Source organism: Heloderma suspectum, chromosome 1, assembly GCF_057233095.1.
Source record: "Heloderma suspectum isolate Gila_16-S chromosome 1, 16-S_ref, whole genome shotgun sequence".
Classification (NCBI taxonomy): domain Eukaryota; kingdom Metazoa; phylum Chordata; class Lepidosauria; order Squamata; family Helodermatidae; genus Heloderma; species Heloderma suspectum.
This window is the reverse complement of record NC_139458.1, coordinates 374,051,971-374,075,576: the sequence shown is the minus strand read 5'-3', so window position 1 is coordinate 374,075,576 and position 23,606 is coordinate 374,051,971. Positions and strand designations below refer to the sequence as shown.

The window sequence follows — 23,606 nt, the reverse complement described above, 5'->3', positions numbered from 1 at the left end:
TTGAAGTACATAGCAAAGTACATAATCAATCTGATTTCGATATTGACCATCTGGTGATGTCCATGTGTAGAGTCGCCTCTTGTGCTGTTGGAAAAGAGTGTTTGCTATGATCAGTGTGTTCTCTTGGCAAAACTCGATTAGCCTTTGTCCTGCTTCATTTTGTACACCAAGGCCATGCCTGCCTGTTATCCCGGTTATTTCTTTACTTCCTACTTTGGCATTCCAATCCCTTATGATGAAAAGGACATCTTTTTTTGGTGTTAGTTCTAGAAGGTGTTGTAGGTCTTCATAGAACCGATCAACCTCAGCTTCTTCGGCCTCAGTGGTTGGGGCATAGACTTGAATTACTGTGATGTTGAATGGTTTGCCTTGGATTTGTACTGAGATCATTCTATCGTTTTTGAGATTGTACCCCAGTACTGCTTTTCCCACCCTTTTGTTGACCATGAGTGCTACTCCATTTCTTCTAAGCGATTCTTGCCCACAGTAGTAGATATAATGGTCACCTGAATTAAATTCGCCCATGCTTGTCCATTTTATTTCACTGATTCCCAAGACGTTGATGTTCAATCTTGCCATCTCATGTTTGACCACCTCCAGCTTACCTTGATTCATTGATCTTACATTCCAGGTTCCCAAACAATATTGTTCTTTACAGCATCGGATTTTCTTTTCACCACCAGACACATCCACAGCTGAGTGTCCTTTCGGCTTTGGCCCAGCCGCTTCACTCTTTCTGGTGCTACTTGGAAATTCCCTCTGCTCTTCCCCAGTAGTATATTGGACACCTTCCGACCTGAGGGGCTCATCTTCCAGCGTCATATAACGTTTAGCCTTGTGATATGTTCCATGGGGTTTTCTTGGCAAGAATACTGGAGTGGGTTGCCATTTCCTTCTCCAGTGGACCACATTTTGTCAGAACTCTCTGCTATGACCTGTCCGTCTTGGATGGCCCTGCATGGCATAGCTTATGGCTTCACTGAGTTACGCAAGCTCCTTCGCCACAACAAGGCAGTGATCCATGAAGGGGAAATATATGTTAATAATGCTATTCACTAACAACTATATGTTAGTGAATAGCATTATTATTTTTACTTGAGAAAACATGACGTTGTTTGGAGTGAAGTGGGTACCTTTGGAGATTGTGGGAGGGAGGGATGAACACATGCTACCAGGAGTGTGTGAGGCAGTGGTAGCCTTCATAATTCCTGTTCTTGAAAGTGCAGCATTGGTGCTGGAAGTACTATGATATTTAGCGGGCCAAAATGTATAGTGTTATTTTACACAGCCTCCTTTCATCCATCTGTGTTGATCTCTTCTAATTAGGGAGATGGATTTAATTATTTATTACATTTATATACCACCTTTCTTCCATTGTGGAACTCAAGCTGGCTATAAGTGGTTCCCAGGTGGTCTCCCCTTTAAGCACTGACCAGACCCAGACCTGCTTAGCTTTAGCTAGGTGGCTATCTCATGTGCCTTCAGACCATGCTTGGATCTGTTCCTTACCTACACTATGGTGCAGCCATATCCCAAGTCAGACCATTGGCCCATCTAGTCCAGTACTGTCTGCTCTCAACAGTTCTGCAGGGTTTCAGACTGGGATTTTTCACAGCCCTACCTGGAGGTGCCAGAGATTAAATTAGGGATCCTTTTGCATGCAAAGTATGTTCTCTACCACTGAGCTATGTCCTATGAAGTTCAGTGTCTCATTGTCAGACCAAGTACTTATTGTACAATTGACATCGGCCTTGCCATTTTTATCTTCATTCCTGGGGTTTATATGGCCTTTCTTCCACAGAACTCAAGTTAGCATATGTAGGGTTCCATCCAGGCACTGACCAGAGCCAGACCTGCTTAGCTTCAGAAAGATTACTGCATTATGAGCCTTCAGACCATGCCCTAATGATGGATAAACACTTAGGAGAAGTATTGCTTTTGAAGAAAAACATTGAGTTGAGAATTTGCCAAGATATCTTCTGACCATAACATTCTAGGTTGCTTCAGACACTGAAACGTCTTCACACAGAGCAGACTGATTAATACGGCCCCATGGAGGAAGCAACATCTGGCCCAGGATGTGTTCACAAATAAAGGTCCCACTGCTTGGTGGTAATTAATGCTGCAAGAATCTCACATGAATGGCCGCCATTCTTGTATTTTTTGTAGATGCCCCAGCTTAGATATTCCATATGAAGGGATCCACCTGAACAGGAAATTATATTTGCATTTTAATTTGTAGGATAAATGGCATTGGGTGCAGTAGTAATATATTTTGAATATAGGAGAGGCATCAGTCATGCAAATAATCCTCCTGCATCAGTGAAATCACACCTCACAAGTCAAGTATGTGACTCAACAAACAAATTAGCTGAACTATCAGGCACAGCTAAGCTGTCTTCACAAGTGTGGCAGAATGAGAAGAGATGGAAGGAGCTTGAAACGGTTAGGCAATGACAGCCAAAAATATCCCCCTAGACTTGCATTTCTGCACAGTCACTAACTTGTTGAGTTAGACATGCATTGTTGCTACTCCAATGGGAAACTGAGCTGTAAAATCAAAAAAGAGTTCAGAGTGATTTGTGATTGCCCTGCCAATCTGCACGAAGTTTGGAGATATATTGATGCAAGATGCGCTTGATCTCATCTGATCTCGGAAGCTAAGCAGGGTCAGCCCAGGTTAGCACTTGGATGGGAAACTGCCTGGGAATCAGGCTTCCTGCAATGAGCAGGGGTTGGACTCGATGGCCTTGTAGGCCCCTTCCAACCCTATGATTCTATGATTCTATAATAATCATTCCTGCTCTGTTTTATGAGGTACACAGAACTTCTAGATTCCTCTTCCCACTCCTTGCTCCATCAGTGCAGGAGGTACAAATAGAATCTAAAAAGCACTTTTAAAGATTTGCTACAAGTTTTTGTATGTTTATTTTACTTAGTTGTTTTAACATTTATATCCCAGCCTTCTACCAAGGAGCTTGGGGTAGTACACAGGGTTCTCCTCACCCACCATTTTATCCACACATCAACCCTGTGAGGTCAGTTAGAATAAGAAAGAATGGCTGACACATTATCTCCTGGTGAGCTTCATGGCTAAGTGGAGACTTGAAACCTGGGGGTGTCTCCATGACAATGGAAGGAGAAGCCAATGGTGGGTTACCTAGATTTATCAAGGTGGCGGCTTTGGTCTGCGCAGGGCTCCACAAACGAGTGCACTGCACCATCCTAAGTCCATTCTCAAGAACGTCCTTCCGGGTGGGGTGGGGGGATTGGAGTGAATGTCATCAGACTGGCAGGAGCAGATCAACCAATGCGAGAGGCCTCTCCCGTCCTTCCTTACAGCTGACAGGAAACACCCCTTGACCGGGGTCATTGTGCAAGGGCTAGCACATACCCGAGATAAATGCAGGGTTGGGGCACACAACAACTATACTTCAGAGAACCCAACTTAAGGAAAAGAATTGGACTTAAAGTAGTCTCAGGAAATTTGGGTTTTCCATGAAAAACTACAGGGTGGCTGCAGGATGGCCATGACATCATGTTGCCAACAACCCCAAATTGGAGCCAGTTCACAGAAAATCAACCATGCAAGCGCACACACATACACAAACCCCCGGTCTCCTAGGTCCTAGTCCAATACTCTAACCACTGCACCACACTGGCTCAGGTTGTAATATAGCAAGACTCAACTTGTGTAGTAGAGCAGCTAACAGAGCAATTCTATGGCCCCTAGCCAATGTCTGTTGGACATGGGATATTTCAGATTCCTGGATCCAAGGCCGGAGATCTCAGACCCAGGAGTCCGAACTCTCTGCCTCCACCCCCTCGTAGGTGACACAGAGAGAACTATGTCGGCTGCCTCTATTAACTTGTAGAGAAGGGAATGGCAGCATGCCGGTTGGCGGGCAGGGGAGAGGACAGGGGAAGTGGGGCTATGAGCTATTACCAGCCTTCCCCAGCCTCCATCCCTTCCCCTCCCTGAAGACTCCACCAGATGGGCAAAAACACTCATCTAGCTAAAATGCCTTGGAGGCTCACAAGTACCCAGGGTGGACCAAATAGGATTGTGCCCTAAGAGAGTGAGCCAGAATACAGGAATACAGAAGAGAGTTTGAACCTCGTCTCTGCCATGAACTCACCAAGTGTCCTTAGGTAAACCACTGCCTTTAAGCCTCAGCCCCATGAACCTACCCCCCCACCCACGCTACAATATGGGAATAATACCTACCTTAGTTGTAAAAATTACATGATAATGGGTTGGATTCTAACATAGCCTTCCATGAACAGAAAGGATCCTTCTGTTCATTGGAAGGCTTTTGATCCAGTGGAGGTTCCTGTTGGTGGAAGGAGGGAGACAAATATTTTCACTCTTGCCCATCCTCCACCACTGTTCCAGGGGGTCAGATATGCAGGGGGCACAAGGGACTGCAGGGACATCCAGAAATGTTTGCCTCACCCCAACCACACCAATAGGAGCAAGACTGGATCAAAGTCTATGCATGTGTGAAGCACTATACAGATGATAAATACTAATAAAATGTCAACCAATATATATTTGATTTTAACAAAACATTTATATCCCAACCTTCTTATGCAAAAGTACCACTCAGGGTGACTTAAAAAAATAAAAGTTACAATATCATAAAAATGTAAATCAACCAACACAGGGAGACAGTGTCAGCAATTAAAACAAAAACATAAAAATATTATCTGCTACATACAACAAAATCCTGCTGGAATAAAAGAGTCTTCATATATAATAAATTTCAAAATCTGATATACTGATTACATTTCAGATTACATTTGTAACCCACTCTTCTTCTACAGAGCTCAAGGCGACGCACACAGATTTATTCACATTCATCAAGTTTGCATAATTAAACAACCGCTCAATCTATTCTGGTGTGCTAAACAACCCATCCCTTGGTTGTTTTCCATGATGTTCAAACCTGGAACTCCAGGTTGGTGAGGGAGAAACAACCCAGAGTTATAACCCAAGAACAAATAATGGATTATAACTCTGGATTCTTTCTCCCTCAATAACCCAGAGTTTGGGGTTTGCACGTCATGGAGAACAATCCAGAGACAGGGTGTCCCTGGGTTGTTTAGCACACTGGAAGCAGGCAGGAGCCAACACACTCAGTTGCTCCTGTGCACTCCCGAACAACTAATCATTAACAAACAGTGGGCTATTTCATTGTGTGAACTGGGTCATTCTGTCCTCAGAACAATTTTGTCAGGTAGATCACTTAGAGAGGCTGGCCCACAGGACAAAATAGAGTTTAGACTCCAATATCTTCAAAGTCCAAACCCATTAACACCCTATCTGCTACACTACATGGCCTCTAATATGGCAAGAAAAAAATGTACAGCACAGGACTAAAATTAAAGCATTTGTATTTAAGAACACAAGAAGGGCCCTGCTGGATCAGACCAAAGGCCCTATCTAGTCCAACATCCTGTTTCCCACAGTGGCCAACCAGATACCAGTAGTATTCTGAAAAGTACTTCTTCAACCCAGAAGTGGGGATGGGGCCATGCCAAGCAGCTCTGAGTCACATGCATCACAGAGCTCCTCCCTAGACACTTGCACATACAGCGCGAATGTCTGCTAAGTTGCTGCACATCCTCATTCACATGCACACACAACTAATGTGCGTACACATATAACAAGTAACATGAGTCCCATGCCCTATCACATGAGACGGTATCCTGATTCAAACAGACCTAACGAATGGATAGAGAAGACAACGACTGGCAAAACTAGTATTTGCCAAATAAGGAGGTGAAGGTGGCACTTAGGAAATGGTAGAGCAGGCGATTGCAAGGCTGTATGGCCAGAGAAACTCAGGCGCTAGTGAAAGGGTGACCATGAGGGCAGAAATGGACAGAATTGGGAGGAAACGAAATAGAACAAGGGACAGCTATAGTTATGTATATCTGGAAATGAAACAGATTATTTAGATCCCTTCCAATCAGGTTTCAGGCCTGGTTATGGGATGGAAACAGGCTTGGTCACCCTGGTTGATGACTTACGCCAAGGAATGGATGGGGGAGTGCTACCCTGTTGGTTCTTCTGGACCTCTCAGTAGCTTTTAATACCATCAACCATGGTATCCTTCTGGATTGCTTATCTGGATTGGGCTTGGGAGGCACAGTTTTAAAGTGGTTCTGGTCCCTTCTGGAGGAGCGGTCTCAGAAGGTGGTGCTGGGGGACTTCTGTTCCACCCCATGGCCATTAGCCTATGGGGTGCCACAAGGTTCTATCTTATCCCCCATGCTTTTTAACATCTACATGAAACCACTGGGGGAAGTCATTGGGAGGTTTGGGCTGAAATGTCATCAGTATGTGGATGATACTCAGCTCTACCTCTCGTTTCCATCTGCCCATCCCAGGAGGCTGTGGAACTCTTGAACCAGTGTCTGGAGGCTGTTTTGGGATGGATGAGGGTGAACAAGCTGAAACTTAATCCAGACAAGACGTAGGTACTGTGGGCTGGGAAACCAACTACTTCAGATGGAGGTTTACAACTGGTCTTAGATGGGGTTGCACTCCCCCTGAAAGACCAAGTGTGCAGTTTAGGAGTCCTCCTGGTCTCTGAGCTAACTGGAGAAGCCCAGGTGGCTGCAGTGTCCAGGAATGCTTTTTACCAGCTTAGGCAGGTAAGCCAACTGTGGCCCTATCTGGAGAGGACGGACCTTGCCTCAGTTATCCACACACTAGTCACATCCAGGCTGGACTACCGTAATGTGCTATAAGTGGGGCTGCCTTTGATGATGGTTCAGAAACTCCAGCTTGTGCAGAATGCGGCCGCAAGAGTATTGGTGGGGGCGATTCGATCATATAACACCTATACTGCGCCAGCTGCACTGGCTACCGGTGCGTTTCCGAGCTCAATTCAAAGTGCTGGTTTATTTATTTATTTATTTATTTCATTTATTTATTTCATTTCTATACCACCCAATAGCCGAAGCTCTCTGTTTAAAGCCTTAAAGGACCAAGTTACTTGAAGGACCGCCTATACCCATATCAGCCTGCCTGCACTTCAAGATCAGAAAGAGAGGCCCTTCTCATTTGCCCACCAGTGAGAGCAGTCAGGTGAGTGAACACACATGAGAGGGACTTCTCTTTAGTGGCCTCACAGCTTTGGAACAAGCTGCCATCAGAGGTCCGCCATGCTCCATCATTGCAGACTTTTAAGAAGCCCCTGAAAACATATTATTTTACCTCAGCCTTCTGTTGATATGACTGTTGCTGTTGCTGCTGTTAACATCATTGTCGGTTTTATTGTTGGTTTTAGTGGTTGGCTTTTATTGTTGTTTTTATTGTTTTTATGTTTTTAACAGTTTTAATATTTGAACTGTATTTTATTGTTGTAAGCCACCTTGGGAGGGCTTCTGCCCTGAACGGTGGCCAAGAAATATTTTAAATCAATAAATAAGGAGAGAGTGGTTTTTACCTCACTCTCCTACCAGCAATCTTGATCCAGGTTGCTCAGAGCGGGGCAAGGTTAAAGCCTCCCCACCCCCATTCCACCGACAGAGCTAGGAAAGAAAGCATGTGGGCACCCTCTTTGTGCACCCTCCTTCCCAGCAGAATTGAGGTGTGCACCTTGTTTCCCTGCAGAACTGATTCTGCTGGTGTGGTGGCGGCAGCAGCAGCACAGGGAGGAATTGTGAGGGCTAGGGTACCCACAGCGGGCTGTACAGGTGGCCTCCAAGGGCTGCATATGCCCCATGTATTACCCATCCCTGTAAATGGACATTAGGATAATGTCCAATAAATCCATAGCAAATCATATATGTGAACAAAGAGCCATCACTTTTGAAGCTTCTCTATAACAGCAGGGAGGGGAACCTTTGAGAGTACAGCTGTACACCGGAAGGACTCCAGGCAAGTGGGAACCCTGTTGTATCCACAGACACCTGGAGGAGGGGCTAGATGGTACATGTGAGCCATGTCAGGGGCAGAGCTCCTGGGCGCAGTCCCATCCCCACTTGCATGTTGAAGTAAGTACTTTTCAGAATGCCTGAATAGGGCTTATGGGAAGCCAACTAGCAGGACATGAAGCACGGGAAGAAATTTCTGGGGAAAGAGCTTACACTTGTCACGTAAATGCTGCCTTGACCTCCTTGGAGAAAAGGTAAGATATAAATTTAATTAACTGATTACACAGTGAATATTAATTGATATATCTCATCTTTCTTCCATAAATTTGCTTACTCCTTATTTTCTATGACCACAACTTGTGGTAATAAATTCTACACATTAATTATGCACACCGTGAAGAAGTAAAATGCCTCTTGGAAAAGAGATCTTGAGCTCTCCTTTCAATGGCTCCAACTTGCTTTCCCTAAGCAGCCAGTTCTGCCATCAATTAGGTGTCTGTTTTTCCTAGGTTTTGCCATGCCCTTTTCAATTTCTATTAAATTATTGTTACTCTACTGGAGAACAGTAGAATTCCCATTATGCTGTTTCTGGCTCATTAAGCCTGTAATTACTTTTGGTTTTGATGTCACTAACCATTTATCAGCAATTAAACATTTAATAAACAGATGAGCAGAGCTTTTAAACAAAACATACATGCATTGATTACACATTGTAGAGGACATATATTACTGATAATCAAGGCTGAATAGCTGCCAATAAGGAGAACTAACACAGAGAAATATCACATGATGGTGCATTTAACAATCCTGCAAATGCATAAGCTCAGGAATGCTGAGTTTTATCTCCATATTAAAGCTGGTATAACCTTATATAAACTGAACACGGTGTAATATTTAAGTTTTACAAAATCACCCCACCGCTTTTACATTTTTTGCTCTATACCAGGGGTGGGGAACCTTTTCTTTATGAAGGGCCATTGGCCTATGGGAAAAATCAGCCAGGGCCCACATCCAATGGTGGACAGAGCCAAAGCATGCATGTTATCAGCATGCTTTGCATCTTCAAGTCAACCTCCTTCCCCAGGTAAACATGCCCTTATACAAGATTAACCTGAGCTTAAGACATAAAATTCTGAAGTAAACTGTTCAGTATATAAGAATAAGGAGGGATGACGTAGCAACAGTGGGATGTATCCAAAGGTGGCTTTGTACCAGCCAAAGGCTCTTTCACTTGCGCGTGGCAGGACATTGTTCTCTGTTCCCACCTACCCATGCAGCCTTCCATGCTTTCTGGAAAGCTGTGCTTGAGGACTGGAGCCCCCTCTGGAACAGTACAAGATGTGGCCCAGACAGCTGGAGTAGACAAAATACCCATTATATTGTTGTAATATGGAGTGGTGGTGGACAGGAGAGGGTTAAAGGAGCCAGAAGAAGTGTTGGGGAACACCCCAGTGGCCCAGGTAAGGTGGGCAAATATCTCCTTTCTGGGGGAAATTACAGGTAAATGACTCACAGTGACAACAAAATAGAGAATAATCTGGATAGTGAGGCACATTTTGGCAAAGAGGGATGCCTTACACACACCCCGTAGCAAAGGGTGATGTAAACTAGGCATTTGTGAAGGAAGCAAAGGTCAGGCTACAGTTGAGAGAGAGAGAGAGAGAGAGAGAGAGAGAGAGAGAGAGAGATTAAGGATTCAATCCTATTCACACTTATTTGGAAGTAAATCTCATTGAGTCCAATGGGACTTCATTGAGTACTTCTGAGTTGAGACATGCATAGTGCTGTGACATTCTAGCAGAGCCCAAAGTCAGCTTTCTGTCTCTCTCTCTCTCCACCTATCTTCAGTGGGTATATTTGTAAATAAACACAACTATTAAAAACACCAATAAGCTTCTAATAGTCTTCCAAAGGAAATCAAACCCAGATAAACACTGCACCTCTGAAACTTCTCACTGCTCAAAGTGGTGTGAGCATATTAATTAATTTAGGGAGCAATCGTATGGCCACTAGACACTGTCTAGAGCAGAGCTTTCCAAACTTTTCATGTTGGTGACACACTTTTTAGACATGCATCATTTCATGACACAGTAATTCAGTTTTACTAGCAAACTAGTTAAACTAATCCGTTATAAGAGATACGGACACATACATAAATTGTAATAATGAAATGTATGGGGACACAACATATCTCATGAAAACCTTTCATTTATATTTTTAAAAATATATGATTTGTAAGATAATAACATACATTGGTGTCATTTATGAGTAACAGTATGTAAATATGTGCAAGAATTTAAAAAAGTTGAATAACACCAATAACTACTTACCATTTTAATAGGATGTATGAGGTTGATGGGATGAACACAGCTTTTCAATATTTGGTGGAATATTAGATAAAGACACTCGCATTTCGTCATCAAGCATTTTTAAGCTTCCACGTTTCAGTATCTTTAACTTTGCCACTGTTGAAAATAAATGGCAGAAATCAAATCATAAGTGCCACGTGGTGGGTGGCTTGCTGTTTGCCACATTGGGTTTGGGAGGGTGGCCTCCCTTCAGCCAGCAGCAGGTGGGCTGACTGGGTGACAGCCTGCAGCTGCGCTCGCCTGGGTGATCGGGAGCACGCTGATTCTGAGGCTTCTGGCCTCCACTGAGCTCCGTTCCGACTGGCCAAGATGGCGGACGGCCCGCTCGGAGCAGTCCCAGTCCCAGGCAGCGTTTCCACCTGGGTGTTACTCTGACCTGGCCGCGCGGCAGCATGGTGCAGAAGTCTGCGAAGGGCACATCTGAAACCATGCAGGGCTGGTGGCCGCTGCCACTTCTCCACGCTGGCATCGGCCGAGCTCTGCTCCCAAGGCAGCGCCTCCCTTCTCCTCTCTTCGGCCCGCGCCTCTGCCTTTCCGGGGAGCGCAGGCTCGAAGCTCCTCGCCTGCTCGGCGCAGCCCTCCCTGCTCTGGGGGCGTGCAGCGGGCTGTTGTTCTCCCCCGCTGCCCTGCAGCCGCACCGAGGACGCGGGGACGCCTCTCGCCCGAGCTGATTGCAAATTGCTCAACTAATTGCTCTGCTAACTTCGAATTCTCCACACTCCTTGTGCAGCCAGCGTTACCACACTCCTCACCGTACCGCTCCAACACCGCCAATCACGTGCATCCTACGTCAAGACGCCACATGATCCTAAAGCAGCTAATGTTAAAGCACCTAAGCCTTAGCAGCTAAGCAGCTTTAACATTAGCGGCTTTAGGAAGTTCCGGGGGAGGGGCCAAGGGAAGCAAACGTGAGTAAGGGAGCTCCGCGGTGCCCTTCCGCACAATTTTCTGCATTTCGCCCGACACACCTACACACTGCCGCCGACACACTAATGTGTCACGGCACACAGTTTGGAAAACTCTGGTCTAGAGGACCAAAGGATACGCTCATTTCCGGAAACCGACCTCGGAGCCCACGCTCTGAGGTTGGTTCCTGGAAAATCGACTGCCCCCCTCATCCATGCTGCCTCTGAAGAGGAGCACAGAGTGATTGAAAAGGGGCGTTCCAGGGCAGGGAGAGCAGAGCTGTGCATATGACACATCCAATGTGTCGTACGGCAGCTTCCTCTCTCAGTTGCCCCCACCCCCCGCTGCTAGACAGCAGAAAACAGCTGTCTAGTGAAAAATAGCAAGTCAGGAGAGGCACGGGGGGGGGAACAATCCCCCACGTGCCTCTCCTGCCTTGCTTTGGATAAGTGGTCGCCTCCAAGGTCAGAGGCAGCCGCCTATCTAGTTAGGATTGCACCCTTAGCCTTTTAAATTATGTAGTTATTTTAACGTTATGTGTTCCTTTTTAAAATATGTTATTTCTATTTTTTTAATGTTTTAAATTGCTGTGCACTGCCTTGATGGTTTTCTGGAAAATAGGGCAGTATATAAATGTTAATCATGTCTTGTATTGTATTGTTAAGGTTTTAATCTTTTGAAAACCACCCAGAGACCTTTGGCTATTGGGCAATATAGAAATGTAATGAATAAATTATAAAATAATAAATAAAGACAAATGGTTTATATTCTCAAAGCAATGTGTAATTCTCAAACATATAGTGAAGGCCAGGTCATATGATCTAGGAAATAGAGCACAGGTCTAGGAATGCTTACTGTTCACTTGTTTGCTTGAAATTTCTAAACTGCCATTTTACTCTGTGGGCATTCAAGGTGGTTTACAATTCACAATCAAAACCAAAAATCAAAGACTAATGTTAAAATCATTGAGCACACTAAAGTCCCACAGAGGAACCTAATCCAATGTTAATCTTACAAAGTTGACCCATTGAAATAAATGGGATCGAAGTTAGTCATGACTAACTTAAGTCCCTTTCATCTCATTGGGCCTACTCTACATAGGACTAACATTGGAAAAAATCCAACATGTACTCAGCTGTGATCGGGTCTGTGCAAGGAGCTTATACAATATAATGAGGTCTGTGGAGGAATCTTGTTATATAATATCATATGCTCATTGTTTATGACTAAACGTCAAGAAGAGAATATTTGTGCATCTTTTGCTTTGCCTTCTGCTTCTATTGTTGGTTACATAGCACTAGAAAAAAGTTCCTAGAAAACCTTTGTACATCATAGATAAGGGAGAAAAATCTATTAAACTGAAGAGGGTACAGGACATCCTTTTATAGAATCATAGAATAGTAGGGTTGGAAGGGGCCTATAAGACCATCGGGTCCAAACCCCTGCTCAGTGCAGGAAAACAGGTCAAAGCATCCCTGACAGATGACTGTCCAGCTTCATCTTGAATGCCTCCAGCGTGGGAGAGCCCACTACCTCCCTAGGTAATTGGTTCCACTGTCGTATTGCTCTAACAGTCAGGGAGTTTTTCCTGATGTTCAGCTGGAATCTGGCTTTTTGTAAGTTGAATCCATTATTACATGTCCTGCATGCTGGCATGATCGAGAAGAGATCCTGGCCTTCCTCTCTGTAACAATCTTTCGAGTACTTGAAGAGCGCTATCATATTTCCCCTCAGTCTTCTCTTCTCAAGGATAAACATGCCCAGTTCTTTCAGTCTCTCCTCATAGGGCTTTGTTTCCAGTCCCCTGTTCATCTTCGTTGCCTTCCTCTGAACCTTTTCCAGTTTGTCTGCATCCTTCTTAAAGTGTGATGGCCACTTATGTTAAGACCTGCATTAAATTTAACTGACATATTTGTCTGAGATAGTAATAATGGTATATATTTACTTTCTAATAGGTTACATGACATACAGTTTATTAGCTCCTCTGGAAGAGTGTAGTTGAAAACACAACAAAAGAACAAGTCTCCTGGGATAATGTATTCATGGCTGTCAAACCTACTTTATACAGAGAATGCAAAGGCAGCTTTTCTGGTCCACTGTGCACTGTCTAATAAGTGTTCTTTGTTTCACTGAAAAGCCTAAAGGTTATGACTGTTGTCAGGAAGCCCATATTGTTATCAAGAAAGTGTATTGTAACATTTTGCGGGCAGGCAAGGCCAAACACACAATTTATACTTCCACTGTGACGCTATGTGTTAGTATGGAGGACAGTGGAATTCTTTCTTGACCAAACAATGATAAATGTTTTTCACACATAACAATATTGACTCAGCAACATGCCTGACTGTATCATTATGCATGTGTGGCTGATAGATAGATACCACTTTAAATGGTATCTATCTTGAAGTTCTTCATTTCTAAAAAGCACTTTTTTATTTTATCTCAGCATATGAATGTGTACGGATTGCTATGCAGAATAAGGTAAAGGTAAAGGTGTCCCCAACCAGTCGTGTCCGACTAGGGTACGGTGCTCATCCCCGTTTCTAAGCCAAAGAGCCAGTGCTGTCCGAAGACGCTTCCGTGGTCATGTGGCCGGCATGACTGAACACCGAGGTGCACGGAACGCTGTTACCTTTCCCACCGAGGCGGTACCTATTTATCTACTTGCAATTTCTTGCTTTCGAACTGCTAGGTTGGCAGGAGCTGAGACTGAAGACGGGAGCTCACTCCGTCACGCAGCACTCGGGTCTCGAACTGCTGACCTGCCAACCTTCCAGTCTGCAGTTCAGCGTCTTAACCACTAAGCAGAATACTTCCCAGCAAATGTGTTTATGCACACTGACCTGAGAGTAAGACCCGATTCACACATCACAGCTGCAGTTCCTGAGTTGTTTCACTCAGGAATTGTGGGGACAAGTGGAGTGTACAAGTTGCACACTTGTCGTTTCCACTTTTAATTAACTAATTAAATTAATTAAGTTTCATGACATGTGAACCTGTCAACTCTGCGTTGTTTATGGGTTAAAAACCTGCAGAATCAACCCAACAAAAAAACAATGGGCAATTAAAAAGCGGGTTGTAAATTAAAAGCGGAAATGCATTTGCTTGTCCCTGTAATTCCTGGGTTAAACAACCCAGGAATTGCCACTGAGACATGTGAACCAGATATAAACCTTACTGAATTCAGTGAGGTTTATCTCTGAGTAAACATGCATACATTTATAGTATTAGAAACTCAAATAAAATGTTTTTCATGGGTCAACTTTGTTTTTTATCCAGTTGTCAAGATTTATTCAATGAATTCAAACCCCAAACACTAACATTATCAATGGCAGCTTCCCACTCATACCAACTACCAGTGTACCGGGGGGGGGGGGGGAGGAGGCATTTTCACTGGAGTTGCAGCACCAAAGGAAAGGGTTCACCCTATAGTTATTTTAAAAGGCAAAAACAGACACACAAGAGCAAACTACATGTTTAAAAGTAATATGTAGCTTGGATCTCACCAGTGACCTGCTTTGCAGAGAACAGTCTTCTATTTTAAGGGCTGTCAGAGGATAGTCCTCTCTTTGAAGGTGTTCTCTATCTGAAGGGCTGTCCAGTCCAAATCCAGTTTTCAGATTAAGAACTATAAGAAGGGAGAGCACGGGCCTTCCATTTGCCCATCAACAGCACCTAGGCAGCAGGTTGAACAGGCACACAGGACACCTGGTCAGTCTTCCCCACTGTGGTGAGATTTATTGGATTTCTATTTAGGTTATAGTAATAATTTCTAAAGTGGTGTCCATACATATAAATCAGTACATGCAAATGTTATGCAAATCTGTGTCCTCTTTTGTAGGAATAAGCATCATAGAATCATAGGGTTGGAAGGGGCCTACACGACCATCGAGTCCAACCCCGTGCTCAATGCAGGAAGCCTGATTCCCAGGCGGTTTCCCATCCAAGTACTAACCAGGGCTAACCCTGCTTAGCTTCCGAGATCAGGCACAACCCATATTTTAATGTAAAAATAATACAGTGAGCATCTATAATCACACACTTCCCTGGCCCCCTGACTATAAAGTATTAAAACAAAACGAAAACAGGAGGTCATGGCGACCATGGCCATGCCAGTCCAGGCGCTGATGCGAATCTGTTTCCAACTGCCCTCATTATCTGCCTCTCTTCGGGTGGTCATATGGGAGACTCTGGGCTGCAAGACCGCGGATTTCGGGCACAAAGTCGAGCCCTAGGTGCACTGGCCTATCCCGAGTGCGAACATGGCAAACATCTATTTCCCGGTGTGGCCACTCACTTCCATGGAGAGGGCTTACCAGCTTCTCCAGGGGTTGGGAGCAGTTTACCAGGTAGAAGCACACAGGCACCATAAGACTGCAGCCCAACGCACATTTACTTGGGAGCAAGTCCTCTTGAACACAGTTGGACTCATTTCCACGAAAACGTGCATAGGATCGGGCCAGACATGACTGCATATTAAAAAAAAAAAAAGCCGTCTTCTAAACAAAAGACACAAGTCCTAAATCGCAGCCTTCGAAGCGTGCCGGACGATCGGCTGAGTAGCCAAACTCGAAGCGATGCATGCTGGGATGCGTAGTTTAGCGAAAACTGCGTCCGGGCACTCTCCTCCTCCTCCTCCTCCTCCTCCTCCTCCTCCTCCTCCTCGCCAGGCTTGACAAACAGCAGCTCCAGAAGAAGGAAAGGCGTAAGAATTTGAAAATTCCCGCGGCGCCTGCGACTTGTTCTCGCGAGATCTCCCACTTCCCACCCGCTCTTTCGTCCCCTCCCTCCGCTGCCTGCCGGTGAGTGATCGTGGGTGGGGGGAGGAAGAGGAGGGCGACGCTGCTGCGCAGACAGATACCGAGCGAGCGCGGCGGCGGAGCGAGCAGGCCCGGCCTAGCCCGGCGAGCCCGCCTACCTCCGTCCCTCAAGCGCTGCGGCGGAAGTGCCGGAGAGATGTCGCCGTTCTGACCGAATACTGCGAGCGACGCGGCCGAGGCGGCGACACCCGCCTCAGCGGCAGGTACCAGGCAAGGAAGAGAGGCGGGCCGGCCGAGAGAGGGTTTGGGCGGCGGGGTGGGCGTGGGCAGCCTCCCGCGTAGGCCCGGCTTCGGGCCGGGGAAGGCGGCCCGGGAAGGCCAGCGCCGGGCTCATTATATAAGCGTCCGCTGGTGCCACACATGGCCGTGCCGGGTGCCCGAGCCGCGCTCCCCCAGGTCGGCCTCCCGTGTGCGCTGCCGGGCCTGCTGGCTCCGCACGCACCCAAGGGGGCTACGCGCGGGGATGGGCTTCGTGCCGGGGAAGCCCCCTCGTGCCGTTTCCCCTGCCCGCCGCCTCCAAGCCCCAGCAGCGCGGGGAAGGCGGCCTTCTGAGGGCTGGTCGCGCAAGGCGGCAGTCACGGGCGGAGGGAAAACGCGCTGCTGGCGACGGGCGGGTTGCAGCAAGTAAAACAACCAAAGGTCGTTGTGGGGGGCGAGGGCTCCGCAGCACGAAGCCCAGCTCCTGCTCTCTCTTGCCTGCCGAGGCGAGCGGGCTCTTGGGTTTACGTTTGCCAGGGAGTCGCTCGTGATCGCGCTTTCCCCCTCGCCCCTCTCCAGCAACACGACGAACATGTGATCGTTCGTAGCGAACAAACCAGAACGAGGGCGAAACAGCCATTTTCGAGAGCCTACATAGGTAATGTGTCAGGCTTAGACTCGGATTCAAGACTCTGTGGGCTTGCTTGTTCTATGCTTTTTTGCTGAGAAGGCTTGCATTGTTCAGTGGGACTTGCTTCCAAGGAAGCATGCATACGATTTCAGTCCTAATCCTGGGTTCTTGGGAACAAGTACTGCTGTGATCACTTGGGTTGGATTCTCACTAAAGTTCATACAATAATACTGCTAATGGGGTGGTCTATATATGCCACGGAGTATGATGGAACTCTCAGTTGGTAGAGGGATCTTGTCATCTCCCAACTAGAGTCTGAGGTGGTATCTTAGAATGCCCCCCCCCCCCCCCCGTGCATGTGGAAACTAGAACAGTAGGGAAAGGGCTGGGCTGGAACATTTCCCCTTGATGTACTTCTGTGTTTGTTTTTACTTGTATAGGGGTCTTTTTGTGGGTGACCATTTAAAAATATGGTCCCTCTCTTTGTAGTTTGAAGGCTGCTGCTTGGATATAATTGGCCAATGTTTCAGTGGGGTATCTGTGAGGCAGAAAGTCCTTGGTTCAAATTTTAGGTGTGAACTGAGGACAAACTTAAGTAAGTTATTCTCTGGCCTGCCTAACTCAGCTGTACATATTTCAGTTTATTAAGCTGACATATGTATGTGCCTTCAATTTATTAAGCCAGGATATGTATGTGTCTTGTCCCCTTGTACTCCATCCTCCAGCCCTTCTTTCTCAGCATGCTGTGAATCAAAACTTCCTGACATACTTCAAACCTTGGTTTAAGATGTTGGCTTGTACCAATCCAGGTAATCATTGTTTCCCATTAAGCCCCACCTGGAAAAGTGGTTACTTAACCAAGCAAGTATTGTGTCACTGTGCTTTGAGAAGGTAGGAAGGGGCAGCCTGAGGATTGAGCATGTAGGTGTTGGATGTTTAGGCATATCTCTGCTTAATAAGCTGAGATATGTATGTCCAAACCTGACCTCTGTCTGAACCTCAGCCTGTAGTAATATTGGCTTTTAGCATACAGGGCAGTATCCAATGCTGGCAGTCCACTAGCTCTAAACACATTATGCTAGCAGGTATGACCACTAGCACAACAGGAAACTAGTGTTTGCTAGTACAACCCAGGAAAGTAGCTGAAACTATTGCTTCTGGAATAGGACAGGTCAGTGGAGCTCCCCACCGCAAGGTCTGCTGATTGGTCCCATTCCAGAAGTGGTAGTTGCAGCTAGTTTCTGGTTGTGCTAGCCAGCACTAGCTTTCCATTGTACTAGTAGTTGTTCCTGCTAGTGCGGCAGCAGCGTTGGATACCAGCCACTTGCTTTTTGTAAGGATTATTGAGATAACAGATGTGGGGTGCTTCAAGCACTTGGGAGGAAGGGTTAAATGCTAAGCAGCATTATGAATATATAAGTGAGAATAACAGTGCAATCTTAGGCAGGTTTATTTGGAAGTAAACTTTGAGTTCAGTGGGATTTACTCTCAGGTAACCTTGAATACAGTTGCAGCTAACGTTTTCTATCTTTTAGGAAGTTGTTAAGAATGAATATGAGAAATTCCTGTGCTTTGGAGGGCTTTGGTTTTTTTTTTTTAAAAAGAAATGTAGTTGCAAGAAAACATGGGATAAGGCCCTCCGTGATTCAACGTATGCTGACTTCCATGGTGCTAGGTTAAGTAATGTTCAGACAAGACTATTGTATATATTCGGAACATCTTGATTCCCAACTGGCATGCAAAAATAGATCACAGAGTTTGTTAAAAATGCATTCAAGATTTGAGTGGTGATCAAATTAATAGATCCCATATTAGCAATCAGTGATTTACAACCAGGCTATATCAAAGGGTGAATATAGGTGGCTGGTGCCCTAGATTTGATAGGCTGAATGGATGAGTATCCAAAGCTATTTTTCACCTGTCTTCAGAAACTATAGGTTCTCTTGTGACTATACGATAGTTATTCAATGTTGCCATGAAATCATGTGAGTTTCTACTGCCTGTCTCTCTGCTTGTTTTAAAGGCATGTCTATTCTGGCAGAGCTGTAGAGTAGCTGGCATGTAAAATAATGCCTCAAATAATAAGCATGCTGACTCTTAATTTCTTTATTTACTGTCCTTGGATGTAATGTAAAATTGCTTGTCACTGTATCAATGTATACAGAGAATCAAAACAGTTGGGTCATGAATCAGGCAATAGCATATAACAGCCTTCCCCAACCTGGTGCCCTCTAGATGCATTAGACTACAACTCCTATCACCCCCAGCCCCAGGGAAGGCTGGCTTTTGGGATAGTTTTTATGGGTAAAAAATAGGAGTCTCATAAAGAGACCAGGGTATTTATTTCTAGATCTGTTGGTGCAGTAGAAACAATACTGCCTTCTAACACAAAGTAAATATACTAAGGCACAACCTCTGTAGGGAGTTGACAAGGTTGTGATCTGTCCACACTGATGTGTCTTAGGTGCTAAGCAAATACCCTTTTTTATACTAGGCTTCTTAATTTTTTTGTACTGTTTATACAGCTTCTACCTGCTGTTCTTGTTGTATCCAAGTGTTTCATGCTATTAGCATGAATTATGTTGCTCACAGTTGGGAACCTAGTTTCCTTAGCACAAGAGGAGAATCCAACTAAAGTTATCCCTGCAGAAGTGGCTGTGCATTGCGCTTGTGCAATGGAAGGATTTGGTGGAGCTCTGTTAGCGTAATTTGAGTTTGCTGAATGACACCGTTGGATGCTGCCAATAGTTTGCATGTAGTTGAAGATTTTAACTAGTTGTCCTGGAAACGTTTATATTGAGAAGCAGCCTGTAACTTAATATCAAATAAATCGTAGACTTTCCAATGAAAGTAATGAGCTGGGTGGAATAGTGAATCAATTTAATATGGACTCCCAACATGAACTTCCTCCCTGTTTGCATTTATTCCTCATTCTGCATTTTTTTTGTCCTGTACAAGCATTTGAATATCTGCTTATGACTCATTTAGTGAAGTATAATAATCTAGTGGAAAAGAATCTCAGATGTTCCTGCCAGTGTCTTTCATGACTTGTTTTTGTGATCTTTAAGATCAAAAATGTTTGAAATTGAATGCTTTAAATCAGGAGGCATTCATGAGTTGAACTTTTAAAAAAAAATCTCCCAGATCTTCTAGTGAGCATTTTTGGAAGCACAGGCACAGTGGAGTTTTAGGGCGCCATCCTATACATATTTAGACAGAAAAAAAGGTCTTGCAACGCCCAGCATTTGCTAGCCAGCATTCCCCGGTTGTATGATTTTTTTCTGTCTAAATATGCATAGGATGGCACCCTTAGTCTCCCAGAAAGTGTTCTGTCACTGTTTTTAGTGTTGGAAATCTTCATGTTCAGTTAGTGGTAGTGTTTATTGCATGGGGGCAGGGAAGTGTTCGAGGTGGAAAGATTTTGCCAAATGGGACTTTGATTTCAAAGCCTATAAGATGGTCTCCATTTGGTTCTACCACACTGTGATAGGAATCACAATTGATATGAAACATGTTGAGGGAAAGCAGAGGATTATGTCTTATGGTCTGCTGAACTGTATTGCATAGAAATGCTTTCCTTCACATGGAAAAGTAGCCAGCCCTGTCATTACTGGTGTCATGGTTTTCTGGATGTTGATCAAATTTTACTACCCATCACAGCCCTAAATGGCTTTGAAATATGTAACTACTTGTTAAAGGGAGACAGCTTCTTATCTTTCCAGAAGTGCTATCCTGAAGACAGAAGGTGATAAAAGCTACAAATTTGTGATTTGCCTGCATGTTTTAGATGGTGGACTTGTTGATAGGACTACACACACACACACACACACACACACGAGAGCGCGAGCAAGAGCATGCAGTTGTGTACTTCTAGATCAGCCTTCCCCCACCTGGTGCCCTCCAGATTTTTTGGATTTCAACTCCCATCAGTTCCGATCGGTATGGCCAATGGTCAGAAATGCTGGGAGTTGTAGTCCAAAGCATCTGGAGGGTGCCGGCTTGGGGAAGGCTGTTCTAGATTGACTTGTAAGGGGTGGAAATTGATTTTGAAGGGTGGAAGACTCTTCACTGTTATTCTGCATAGTTTGTTTCTGTAAGGTTTGAGCAGAAACACAGGATAAGAGGGCCAGATTTAAATCACCTGGAAAAAACTGTGATTTAAATCAAGTTTGCCACTTAGTTCTTCAAATATTTCTTAAACAATTGTGAAAATCTGATTACTAAAACACATTAATTTACAGCTCAACACAGCATGTTACAAGGAAGGAGAGTTACTTTGTGTAAATTTTTAAATAATTTGATTTTCAGTAATTCAGGGAATAGTACATAATACCCTTGCTAGGTCAAGCTGCAGATACAGCAGCTGTACACTAGGAATGGTAAGAACTTAAATCACACACACTCACAATCACAATAATACTTATTTTGTTAAACAATTTTAAATATTACATAAAGTTTTCGCATTGCAATTGCAGCAGTCTCCTGAGTTGCTAGCTGACACCTGCCTTAAATTGGTTTTTTAATTTTCAAATTTTATTAACTCTGACAGACAAGTCATCACACTAAATGTACAGTACTATCCTTTAAACATTCACAATTAGATATCATCTTCCCCACTCACACTGTCATTTTTATTCATGGACTGAAACAAATACGAGTTTTCCTGCTCTTTCAATTCCCAGTCGATTTCTTAGCTTTTAGTGAACAATGCCAAATGATGAAAATATTTTCTGTGTCCAAGGTGTCTGGCCAATAATTTCCACCAGTTCATTGGACTGACCTTGTTCAAATCATTAGTAAACATGTGAAGTTTAAATTGTTCCCCTCCAGCCCTGAAATGTATTATGACCAGCATAACAGAGGAGTGGTTTTGAGATACCCATGCCATAACAGCAGCATCTTTTTCAGATGTTAGGCATCTGTCTTTATATCTGAGGTTGAGAATGTTTACAAGAAAATGAGTTGAAGTTATTGCTTGATCCAGTTTGCCTGCAGCTTAACTTCCTCGTTAGGTATTTCTTTCTTCAGCATTTCTTGAAGTACCTTCACATTTCAATAGCATCGGCCATGCAACAATGGTCTCTCTGAAATTTGTGTAAGGCTATTGATATAAGGGGCCGCGGTGGCTTAGTGGTTAAGATGCTGAACTGCAGACCGGAAGGTCGGCAGGACAGCAGTTCGAGACCCGAGTGCCGCGTGACGGAGTGAGCTCCCGTCTTCAATCCCAGCTCGTGCCAACCTAGCAGTTCGAAAGCAAGAAATTGCAAGTGGATAAATAGGTACCGCCTCGGTGGGAAAGGTAACAGCGTTCCGTGCACCTCGGTGTTCAGTCATGCCGGCCACATGACCATGGAAGCGTCTTCGGACAGCGCTGGCTCTTTGGTTTAGAAACGGGGATGAGCACCGCACCCTAGAGTCGGACACGACTGGTTGGGGACACCTTTCACCTTTCATTGATATAAGCTTCAGTATACTGAGCATATACTCTATGTCACTTTTTGATCCAATATTAGATACTTTGAATGAGATGCTTCCATCTATTTTATCATGGTTTTCTTCACAAATTTTTATGAGGATAGGCCAGTTCTTAATAAATTGTTGGTAGTTCGGCTGGGCAAAGACATTGTCATGAGATGCATGAAATGAATGCCCATATTTGATTGGTAGGTAATTCAGTGCACGAGTGTGACAGAGCCACAAATTAATTTTTATGAGACGGTAAGTGTAGATTTAGCATGTGTGTGATGAGATTTAATTGTAACTTGTTTTTTAAAACAAGGTTAGTATTTTGATGACTTCTTAAAAAATGAAAAATCCAATTTTAATTTCTAAAAATCCATTTTTTAAAAATCATTGATTTGTAGCCACCCTGAGGAAGACTAGAGCAGTCACTGGTGTACTTTCACTCTGATTAGGATTCCTCCAGCTGCTGGTTGTTTAATGGTCCTGAGTAATTGGGTTGCTGATTGTTAGTCTTAATCCAGGGGTAGCGAACCTCCTACAGCCTTCGGACCAAATTCAATTTCAAAGAAGTGCCTGGGGCCTCATTCCAGTAGTAGGCTGAAGGCAAAAGGGGAAGGGCCGAAACTACAGAAAATACCAGCATATTGTAGCTTAAAGCTCTTACTGCCAGTAATTAAGTCTTAAGAGAGACATTGGGATCCCAGGAGGGCATGAGACTGCCCACCCCTGGTTTAATCCTGTGCTTTTATACTCAGAAGTAAGTAGTGCAGTTTAATGGGCCTTATTCTCAAGTAAGTATGCATAAGATTGTCATCTTAGTCACACTTCATCTCCCCCCACCCCTCAAATATATGGCTAATATGCTGATGAGAACTGCCCATCTAGATAATCCTTCATCTTATTTAATCAGATAGCACAAATATCTACAGTGTGAACAAATGTGTTATGGCTTTTAAAGAAAGTAGGTACTGTAATTAAGAGTACTCATGGTTTACTGTAAGCATTGTGGTTGTAAGACCTCAGAAAGGAATCAGTGTTACAGTTTTGCCATCTTAAATTCATTATGTAACACATACCCCTCCAAAAACCCAGTAGCCTAAAAATGACTTCCATTTTTTGTCCCCTTCGCTTGTACTGGGGTAGTGTGTTTCAGTGAGCTCCAGCTATTAGGTGGCATAGAAATGTAGTTAGTAAACAAAACAAAAAATCATGTTACTGTACAAAACAGTGACATAGTCTGACTGTGGTAATGTTATCTTTGGTATTGCCCTTGCCGCCATCAACATTCTTCCAGAATGTTGTCTTGTTCCTATCTAGATACGTTGGTAT

The 23,606-nt window shown here is 44.4% G+C and overlaps 1 protein-coding gene across 5 annotated transcripts in view; it reads left to right on the top strand.

Annotated features, from left to right (window-relative positions):
* Window positions 1-15,966: 15,966 nt before the first annotated feature.
* The window catches only part of AHCTF1 (AT-hook containing transcription factor 1), a 78,965-nt gene continuing 71,325 nt past the window's right edge, over window positions 15,967-23,606 (top strand). For 2 of the 5 annotated variants that reach the window (XM_084828301.1, XM_084828298.1), the window contains exon 1: window positions 15,967-16,188. The gene's annotated coding sequence lies outside the window, so the exon portion shown is untranslated. The other 3 variants (XM_084828302.1, XM_084828299.1, XM_084828300.1) reach the window with 2 other exon arrangements.